This window comes from Cyprinus carpio, chromosome B8 (genome assembly GCF_018340385.1).
Source record: "Cyprinus carpio isolate SPL01 chromosome B8, ASM1834038v1, whole genome shotgun sequence".
Classification (NCBI taxonomy): Eukaryota; Metazoa; Chordata; class Actinopteri; order Cypriniformes; family Cyprinidae; genus Cyprinus; species Cyprinus carpio.
Window position 1 is genome coordinate 23389943 of NC_056604.1, and position 11530 is coordinate 23401472.

At 39.7% G+C, this 11530-nt stretch overlaps 1 pseudogene; it reads right to left on the reverse strand.

The window, feature by feature from the left end:
* Window positions 1–9065: 9065 nt before the first annotated feature.
* Window positions 9066–10663, reverse strand: LOC109094883 (annotated as a pseudogene).
* Between the last annotated feature and the right edge of the window lie 867 nt (window positions 10664–11530).

Here is an 11530-nt window from a genome sequence, read left to right on the forward strand (position 1 = left end):
ACCCTCTGACCTACATAATGAGTACTACCAAACTCAATGTTGTGGGGTATATATGGGTTGGAGAACTCTCAGACTTTAGGTTTGATATTAGGTATAGACCTGGAAAGGTGAATGTTGACATGGACATTTTTTTCCCGCTGCCCATTCGATATCAACCAGAATTTCACAGAATGCACAGAAGAGTTTCTATTGAGATCGTCAAAACCATAAAGGAGGGTAATAGGCATGGGCCAATTACCGGTTTCAAGGTATACCGCGGTTTGAAAATGTCACGGTTTCAAAACCACTAATATTTTCCATTATACCGTTCCTGCGGTATGCTCTGTTTTCCATGTCTCCTCAATGACTGAAAGAGTAGGAATCCCTCAGGCTGAGTGCAGTGTAGAGAGAAACACTGACCCCTCCTCCTGCTATTGGTGCGAGTGAGCGGTCAGTCATGTGTGTTTGTGGGATGGCCGAACTTAAGGAGCCGCCCCTGGAACTTCACATTCAACCCAGGTACACTTCACATTCAGCGTTCCTTTCCGTCTCGTGCACAGCCGAGTCTGCACAGTTTTCAAAAGTAAACTCAACTGCAGATGAGCACTGACGGATGAGCTCGACACATGCACAGTACCACGTTGTGCACGGCTGTCCGCGAGCCCTCTTGATGATGAAAATAACGTAATGTCAGACATTTTTTGCCTTATTGCAACTCTCTGTTCTGGACTTAAACAAACTGCGTTGCAATGCAATCATTTTCCAAAATGTCATTTATGTGAAAATATATAGTCTGTTAACGCCCGTTAACACAGGCCAGAGACACTTAAGACGGACGCACAGAGAAAAATACTGCAGCAGGCAGATCACTCACTGTTCATGATGCATGAACTATTGTAAGAAAATCCTCAATATTGATTTGGGGGTTTATATGAATGTGTTTCTGAGGGGAGCTGACTGTCTTCTGAAAAGTGTATGAGGTATTTTCTTTTCATCTCTTCTCTGTATTGTTTATATTAAAGCAGTGTTTCAGCGCAGGCAGCTTTGTTTACAGCGGTAACCGAGAAAACGCTGTACCTGGTCTGTATCTGGTGTTCCAGAGGCGCCTCCTGCTGTCAGAGAGTGAATATGCATCTCATTCAGAGCTTCTGCTGTGTTTCGTTCTGGCATGTAGTATAATTTCACAAAGCTTATCAGAACATTCTGTTTTTGCATTAGATTGGGTTATTATTAAATCAAATTATGTGTATGATTATTATTATATAACTAAATTATATAAATGATATGTATATGAATTATATAACTAAAATTAAATAACTGTAATTACAGATTTAGGTTAAAGATGTCAGGCTTTATTTTTTTTCTTTTTAGGAAACAAATCAAAGAAAAAAGTAATTAATTCTACTGTTTCTAATATTCTGTATGCTGCTCAAAAACAAAATATATTGTCCAGCGAGAAAAAAAAAAATTACCCAGTCATTTAAAAATAACACAGTTCAGAGCTATAACAACAATACCGTGATACTGCCAAAATGGTGATATTTTTGCTTAAGGTTATCATACCGTCAAAATCTCATGCCTAGAGGTTAATAGGGCTTCAGAACAAAGAAAACTAACTATAACTCATTTTAACTTGAGAGTTTTGAGCTTTGAAAATTGCAATATGTTTTTATTGCAGTGTAACCTCTCATATGTGTAAATATCAAGAACATTTTGATTCTTAATTTCATGACCTCTTTAACCCTCTGGAGTCGATTAACGCGTATACTCGTTTTGGGGTATTTCCTCCTGATAACCCCGAAAAGTACTTAAATTACACTTTCAGTTTTGAATGTACAGATAAGAGCAATACATCAATCGAATCTGTAAAGGGTCTACTTTTTTTTGTATACAGACTTAATAACAACAAAACTTTGTGAACTTATAAAATAAAGATAACAAACCAGGAGTGCTGTCTGCAGCTTTATCTGCGCTGATCTTCAGTTACAAACGCGTCATTAAAATGAACTGTAACTCAGTGAATACTCAACACAGAGACACGAGAGAGATATCTATAGAAAGCCTGACATGTTTACTTTTAAACTAAACAAGTGCTGCCGAAAACAAATATTCTGTGTTAAAGTAATCCATATGAAAACGCAATGTCCGTTTTTCACGTCTCCCTTCATTATCTTCTAATGCGACCACGCCCCCGCGCCGAGCGCGCTATTGAGATTCAAATGTTTCACTGAAGCGCGCGGCTTTTGAATACGCCCACACAACAGAAGACAACGCAGCAAGACTGTTCTTCAAGTTTTTTTTTATTTTACTGTTTGCTTCGTGATGAGAGGAATAAGACATAATTCACCCCAAAAAGATGTGATGTGGTTGAGGATTTGAGATTTGGATTTCCTCAGAAAAAAAGAATGAAGCACTTTATCCAGGAGAGATCATAAACATGAGTAAGTCTCTTTTTATTTATTTATATACTTGTACTAGTCTTCACATAACGTGTAAACATTTTACTAGTTAGACTTTTTCCAAAGACTTTTTCCAAACTATAATTCCTGACTAAATGTATAATCAAGTGAAATATTATGAAGTTTCAATAACAATATACACTACTATACCATTCAAAAGCTTGATGTAAATAATATAAATGTAACAAATAAATGTAACTGTAACAATAAGTGTAATAATGCTGTTCTTTCAATTTATTCCCCCTAAAAAACCTGAAAAAAATATTCTCAGCTCTTTTCAACATTAATAATAATAATAATAATAATGATAATAATAACAATAAATGTTTTTTTGTAGAAAATAAGATTGTTAAAAGGATTTCTGAAGGATTGTGTGACTGGAGTAATGATGCTAAAAATTCAGTTTGAAAGTCAGCTTTGATTGTTCCTAATAAACTGTTTAACTGCACTCACAAGTGAATATTAAATTATGTTGTGGGATAATTAAATATATTCTAAATAAACTACAAACATAAAATTAAATACATTTATTTTGTCCTCACATTCTTTCTTGTAACTCATCCCTCTCAGTGACACAGCTGACTGAATGGCTCATTATGCAGCTCATTATGCAGGCCTTTGTCTTCTCAGGTGTGAATTCATGATAGTTGACGCCTACTCGCATATGACTTTTACCAACAAAAAGTGTCTTAGAAAATTTAAATCAATATATTGTTTTCTGTAAGTGAGTAAACAAGATGAATTTTCACATCATTTAGAAAAAAAAATTCTAGGCTACAAGCTCCAGTTCTCAAAAGTCCTGGGAACCAATGTTCTGTATGTGTTTTATTGCCTTATTCAAGTGATTTAACATTTTTAGTTTTTCACTAACCACACATAACATTTTTTTTTCTCAAAAACACAATCATGTACATACATGCTGCTCACATATTATTATAGCCCAGTTTTTGCTGATTACAGTGAGACTAGACTTTAGCCATTTATTTATAAGAAACTGAAAAAAGCACAAATGTCAGGGCATGACAAAACTTCTCCAGGCCCCAAAAATACCCTTAGACTCCAACCTGAATGGGCAGGGCACACCCTGTGCCTGGTAAGCCAAAGTGATGGCATCCACTATCCAGCGGGCCATTCTCTGCTTAGAGACGGCATTCCCCTTCTGCCGGCCTCCGTGACATACAAAGAGCTGGTCTGAGGTCCTTAAGCTTTGAGTCCTGTAATTACCACTAACTGTTACCTACATTTAGCATGAATATAACAGCAGGAATAAATGAGCATCTGTAATGATTACTCTTAACTAAAGGAAATCTAAGCCTCAATCCAGAAAGTAAAAACTCAAACTCAGAGTACAGGGGATGATCACTGGATGCTAAAATGAACTCGGCTTTCCGCATCACTTGTCTATTATACAGGTCAGTAAGACTACTCTAAAACTTTACTACTAACCTTTATTATTCTGGACAAAGCATTTTTAGCCTTAACACTTTCCATACCAGCATATTATGTAAAATGTTCAAATGGACTCAGTGTTAGACTTATAAAAATCGATGTCAATCGAATCAATGAACAAAATCATTGACTACAGGACCGTGACCATTTTCATCAGAATCAAGACTACCTATAACAGAATCATTGGCGTATTTTAAAATAAACCTGTTATCATGTTGACTAGGACAATCATCAGTATAAAGAATGTAAAGAAGGGGAGAAATGACACATCCTGAGGAGACCCCACCGATAATAACATTTTTTCAGACAAATGCCCATTCACCTTTACTCGCTGTGTTTTATCTATTAAAAAATCCAAAATCCAAACTCTGATGATCGGACATTTTTCAGGGGTCTTCTCAATGAAAAGAACACCACTCATCGAACAGGTTCCACTTCAAGGCGTAACTGTGTCTAGTAGACAGTGCTCTCACCAAAGTGATGGTGTCAACTACCTCTTGGGGTAGGTCACCTAGAACCTCCGCGTTTCTAGAGGTCTGGTTGTGGATGCCTCAAAGTGCCCCTTCTCTGAGTCAGTAGAGCCTTTCTCAGAGGAATCTGCCAAGGAGGGGCTGTCACGAAGAACATCAGTTCCAGGAATCAAGTCCGAGAGAGCCAGTTAGGCACCACGAGCAGGACTTGTTCCTCATCCTCCCTGATTGTCCCAGGCTCACTGGGGGAAATGCATACTTGCAAAGGCCCTGGGGCCAGCTGTGTGCCATTGCATCCATGCAGAGTGTTCCCTCGGTCAGGGAGTAGAACAACTGGCAGTGAGAGGTTTCTGAAGAGGCAAACAGGTCTACCTGAGCAGCTCTGAAATGACTCCAAATCAGCTGGACCATCTGGGGATGGAGTCTCCTTTCTCCTGGGAGTGCAGCTCGTGATAGCTCGTTGGCTGCCGGGTTGTGCAGACCAGGAATGTGAATAGCACAAAGCAACCTCAGATGCTTCTGACTCCAGAGGAGGTGGTGGCGGGCGAGTTGCGATGGGAGCGTAGACCACCTTATCAGTTGATGTACGCAACAATCACAGTATTGTCCATGTGGACCAGTAAATGCTTGCCTCGTAAGTGCCCTTAGAGACAGATCAAGGCAAGGCGCACTGACAGCAACTCTAGGCAATTGATGTGCCAGTGCAGTTGGGGGCCGTCCAAACCCCCGACACTGCAAACCCATCGAATAAGGCACCACAGCCATTGTTAAAGACATCCATGTGAACCACAGCATACCTGGAGTCCTGTTCCAGGGGTACTCCTGCCCAGAGAAATGCAAGGTCTGACCACAGGGTGAAGGTTTGGCAGCACGCCAGTGTAACTCGGATCCAGTGAGTGCCACATAGCCATGCCCACATCAGGACAAATTCCCTGTTCTCTCAGAGAAACAAGGGCTGCTTCCACAACTTACGTGAAGATACGGGGCAACAGGGACAGCCCGGAGGGCAGGAGCTCCTACTGATATCCTCGTCCTTTGGATGCAAACCGCAGCAATGGTCTGTGGTGTGGAAGGATGTACAGTCGTGGCCAAAAGTTTTGAGAATTACATAAATATTAATTTTTAAAAAGTTTGCTGCTAAACTGCTTTTAGATCTTTGTTTCAGTTGTTTCTGTGATGTACTGAAATATAATTACAAGCACTTCATACGTTTCAAAGGCTTTTATCGACAATTACATGACATTAATGCAAAGAGTCAATATTTGCTGTGTTGGCCCTTCTTTTTCAGGACCTCTGCAATTCGACTGCTCTCAATCAACTTCTGGGCCAAATCCTGACTGATAGCAACCCATTCTTTCATAATAACTTCTTGGAGTTTGTCAGAATTAGTGGGTTTTTGTTTGTCCACCCGCCTCTTGAGGATTGACCACAAGTTCTCAATGGGATTAAGATTTGGGGAGTTTCCAGGCCATGGACCCAAAATTTCAACATTCTGGTCCCCGAGCCACTTAGTTATCACTTTTGCCTTATGGAAAATGCATTGTTCTTCACCAAACTGTTGTTGGGTTGTTGGAAGAAGTTGCTGTTGGAGGGTGTTTTGGTACCATTCTTTATTCATGGCTGTGTTTTTGGGCAGAATTGTGAGTGAGCCCACTCCCTTGGATGAGAAGCAACCCCACACATGAATGGTGTCAGGATGCTTTACTGTTGGCATGACACAGGACTGATGGTAGCGCTCACCTTTTCTTCTCCGGACAAGCCTTTTTCCAGATGCCCCAAACAATCGCAAAGGGGCTTCATCAGAGAATATGACTTTGCCCCAGTCCTCAGCAGTCCATTCACTATACTTTCTGCAGAAGATCAATCTGTCCCTGATGTTTTTTTTTGGAGAGAAGTGGCTTCTTTGCTGCCCTTCTTGACACCAGGCCATCTTCCAAAAGTCCTCGCCTCACTGTGCGTGCAGATGCGCTCACACCTGCCTGCTGCCATTCCTGAGCAAGCTCTGCACTGGTGGTACTCCGATCCCGCAGCTGAATCCTCTTTAGGAGACGATCCTGGCGCTTGCTGGACTTTCTTGGACGCCCTGAAGCCTTCTTTACAAGAATTGAACCTCTTTCCTTGAAGTTCTTGATGAACCTATAAATTGTTGATTTAGGTGCAATCTTAGTAGCCACAATATCCTTGCCTGTGAAGCCATTATTATGCAACACAATGATGGCTGCACGCATTGCTTTGCAGGTCACCATGGTTAACAATGGAAGAACAATGATTTCAAGCATCACCCTCCTTTTAACATGTCAAGTCTGCCATTCTAACCCAATCAGCCTGACATAATGATCTCCAGCCTTGTGCTCGTCAACATTCTCACCTGAGTTAACAAGATGATTACTGAAATGATCTCAGCAGGTCCTTTAATGACAGCAATGAAATGCAGTGGAAAGGTTTTTTTTGGGATTAAGTTAATTTTCATGGCAAAGAAGGACTATGCAATTCATCTGATCACTCTTCATAACATTCTGGAGTATATGCAAATTGCTATTATAAAAACTTAAGCAGCAACTTTTCCAATTTCCAATATTTATGTAATTCTCAAAACTTTTGGCCACGACTGTACACATGAAAATATGCGTTCTTCGGGTCGAGAGGCTGCTGTGGATGCGGCACAGGAGTGGGGGTGGACGTAGGGGCCACCCTCGGTGATGAGCATGCTGGGGCACTGGTGGATGGGTGGAGGCAGCAGCTGCCCATCCAGCAGAAGATCGGACTGCCTCAGTCTGCTCCTGTGCAGTAGAGAACTGCTGGGCCATCTTCTCAACTGTGTCACCAAAAAAGTCGGTCTGGGACACAAGGACCTTGAGGAACTGAACTTTGTCGGCGTCCATCATGTTGACCAGACACAACCAGATGTGACACTCCTGGACCACAAGTGTGGACACCGCACAACCCAGAGAACTCGCAGTGACCTTCGTTACTCAGAGCGTGAGAGTTGCAGTTCAGAGCTCTTTTAGAACTTCTGGATCATGACCACCCTCGTGCAGTTCCCTTAGTGATTTAGCCTGAAGAACCTGCAGTAATGCCATAGCGTGTAAGGTGGAGGCAGCTTCTCCATAGGCCGTATAAGCATCGCCAGACAGGCCAGGCGAGTACCTACAGACCCGGGAGGGAATGCACTGTTCGCCCTGCCGGGTGGAGGCAGTATTCAGACAGAACTGCATCGCAACCGACCGCTCCACTGGGGAGACTGTATACTGTAAAGCCCCTAGCTGCACCACTGTCGAGTAGGTAAGGGAGGAGGAACCAGCAGATCAGACTTCAGATAGACGTTATTTCTGGATCCAATTCAGGCATTGCTACAGTCCTGGAGGACAGCAGCGCAGCCGAGTCTTCCTATCCAGAAAGCTCTGGCTCATCCTCCGATGCAGTGAGCAACATCTGGTCATCAGGGGGAGCGCCAAAGGACACTGCTGGTACACTCCTTGTAGAGGGCCCAGCACATTCCTTTGGCAGCTCAACTGATTGCGGAGTGCAACATTTGATGAAACGGAGCTTGGCCCGCAACTCCGAGATGATCATTTTCTCGGCATGAAAACATGACTCATCCACAAACGCCACCTCAGCGTGCTAAATGCACAGGCACGTGAGGCAGCGATCGTGACAACCACCCAGCGCCAAGTAACAACCACATCTAGAAACACCTGGGTGATATGTTGTCTATGGCAAGACCCACATCATGGATTCATTAAGTCTTCTTCTCTCAGTAGAGTAGTCAGGAGCAGAACAATGTGATTGCTCAGCTCCGAAGCAAAAAGCTGAATATGCGCTGCACCTGCTGCCTATTTATACTCACACTGTGATCGACGGTAGCTGGATGCAATAATCGCATGCCAATGTGCATTGGCTCATTTAGTTTACACTCGAAGTGGATTGGTCTGTCTAAGCAAGATCCCAATTTGTAGATCCCAATTTGTCTGTGATTCGACGTGATGTTGAGAGTGACCGACTGAAAGGGAATCAAAATTCCCTTGATCTTTTGACATATAATCAAAATCATTGTACCATAAAAACATCCTGTAATTTGATACAGGATTTTCAGAAAGATTGAAACAAAAAGATGATGCTATACCAACTATATTGGGTCCGATAGTAATGTGTCGCACCACACATGTGTGAGTAACGGTTTTTAATTGCGAGCTCACTATTGCTTTATCTGTTATTACAGATTGATGGATATGTACTGAGCATTTATGCGTTTTTAACCTAAATCACAGCAGTGTCCATCTGTGAAAGATGAAAGCTTTCAAACATACAAAACAGTTAGCCAGTCATGCAGTGGGTTTTCTTCTGAGTCTACAATCCACCATGCCTTAAATGGAGTGCTCCGATTGAGGGGGGTCAAAATAGGAGAGAAAATAGCCTATTACTTTTAAATTATAATGTTTTTTGATGTAAAAAAATGTGATAACGTTATAGGTGGATCTCAGAGAACAGTACAAAATAATAAAAAAGACAGTTCATGAGCACTTTAATCTCCTCAACAGGAAACCTCATTTCTCATTCATCATGACGATCAATTGAATTGTTTTGCTAAAGTATAAGTTTGTTAGTTGACTTTCATTTGGAAAAAAATTGTAAAATTGATTGAGAAAACTGTAACCTACAAAGCTAAATGTTTAGATAAAGGCCCAAAAATAAAAAATAAAAAAAGACTTTATGAACCATTGTTATGCCAGGGAAGGAGAGAGAGTTATCAGTGGTAAAAGTAATTTCTGGAAGTTTCTCATATGTGCCCACCATCACAACCTGTTGAGGATTCACACCAGTGCACAACTGCATAACTGATGGTTGGATCATAATTTTTTAGAATATTTCACCTGAAGACCACTGAGTGGAAAATCCAACTTCTTTATTTCCTTCAGAAGCTGTTGCGAGGTGTGTAAAGAAATAAAAAGAAAAATAATGTATAGTCATATAACTATATTATCAAAATAATATTGTATTAATATATTACTATAACATTAATAAAATTAATATTACTTTTGTTTTGCTAATTTATAAAATTATTGCATAATAATTAAATAATGTAAGTGATAATACAATATAATGTATAATAATACTGATTCAACTTGATTCAAATACTCATGAATTCACTTACCATGTATGGCTTGGCCATTGTATTTTTGTGGCATTCATTCATGTCACACTGCAGAACTTCATGCAATGCATGCGATATGGTATATATGGCAGCATAGATTGAAAAGGAGAGTGTGGGATTTTCATTTATAATGTCCTCTGTGGTCAATAATGTGCAGTAATCACAAACTTGATTACATGTCTTACTCTTGATTGCACCCTCAAAATCATTAAGGCCAACAACAGTTGTTCCTCTGGCTTTATAGACAAATTCAATAAATCCAGCCAATGACAACAGTTTCTCTGCTATGATTGTGCCAATTTTCCTAATTCCTGGCTCTCTTGGAAGCTGTTGATTCATAGCCCATGCATTGCTTGCAATCCATACTTTGTCTCAGATGTTGTTAGCTATGGCTGCTTTGATGAATTTGCTTGTGTATTGTGGCAAAGCAAAAACTAAAATAACATTGCTGTTGAGCATATCAATCTTTTTAAGTTTTAGACTGTAGTTTGCGTTTGGACTTGGACACTCTTGATAGGCCAAAGAAATGCCAGTATTGTTTATATACTCATTAAACAATTAGTCCATCTGAACAATAATCATCTTGGCTACCAATAAAGGCGACCCAGTTCCATCCAAACCACAGTATGAGGTGAATAATCATCTCAATCAGGTCTTTGTTGCTAGGCATTATTCTTACAAAAGAAGGGTACTGAAGTTTATTGCTTAACACAGAGGTAGAAGTGCCATAATTCACCTTTGAAAGAGAAGACATTTATATGTATATGTAGTAACTTGGAAATCCTGAACAAAAGGAAGCAAGGAAGCAAGTGTGCAAGTATTCTATTAGGTATAATGTATAAAAAGAAACAACTTACCACTGGTATAAGGTCCATTGTGAACAGTGGTGCAATAGTCATAGTTCTTGTACTTCCATATGGCCCTGTTAAAGCAATCACTTAAGGCTGATGGTTGAGTTTTTCTTTAGCTTTTATTGAGCCATTCTATGAGATGAAACTTAAGGCTGAATTGAAATGTTTTGTATTAGAACAATAGTCAAAAATTTCATAGCCCAGAAAAACATTAGGCAGAAGAGTTGTAGAATTCTTAATCTCCTTAACAGCAAACCTCATTATGTGATATCCAGATTTTGAGGAAATGTGCCTTGAAAACATCAGTGAGGAAGTTAATAGCATGTAAATGAATATTCAGTTTAGTAATGAGGACTTTGAGAAAATGCTACTTTAATTTAAAATACTGTGCATTGATAACCCTAGACTGGTAAAAAGTCCTTGCTTACCTGAAACATTCGGTGGTCTCTGTGGAAAACTGGGTTGTTTCATGCTTAATTTCATGTAAAGGGAAAAGACCACCCAACAAGTAATCTCCCTCCAAGCTGAAATCTGATGTTGACCAAGAAATTTTGAAAAATAAACAATTAGTAAAGCCCACAAGCAAAACATAAATGCTACTTAGAAGCATAGTTTAATAGAAACCGCTGGTCATGAAACAGACCATGTGTGTAGTGGCTTATCGTTTAAAAAAATGTCAGGCTCATATTGTAGACTTAATTTTCTTAAAACACATTTAAATTCGCCTAAACCACTATAGTCGCTGATTCAAATGTCCATTTCCATATTTAACTCAAAGCATGTCAATCATTTTTAAATAGAGCATTACACCACACATCTCCATATATATATATATATATATATATATATATATTTATAAAAATGTTATATAATTATAAAACACACACACACACACACACACACACAGACCATAAACTGCATTAAAAGACAAAAAAATTAACAACAATATTATCTGATACACAAACACACACACATATGTATATACACACCAAACACATGTTGTACAAATATTTGAATTTATAAATCAAACTCTTGTGAAACCAGCTTTAACCTTCTGAACTATAAGCAGGGTTTTTACTGTTGGATTAGATTCACAACGGTTTTCAGGTTTAGATATGGTTAAACTGTGATGACTGTGATGTGTGTGTACATATTTAGAGATTTTATGCA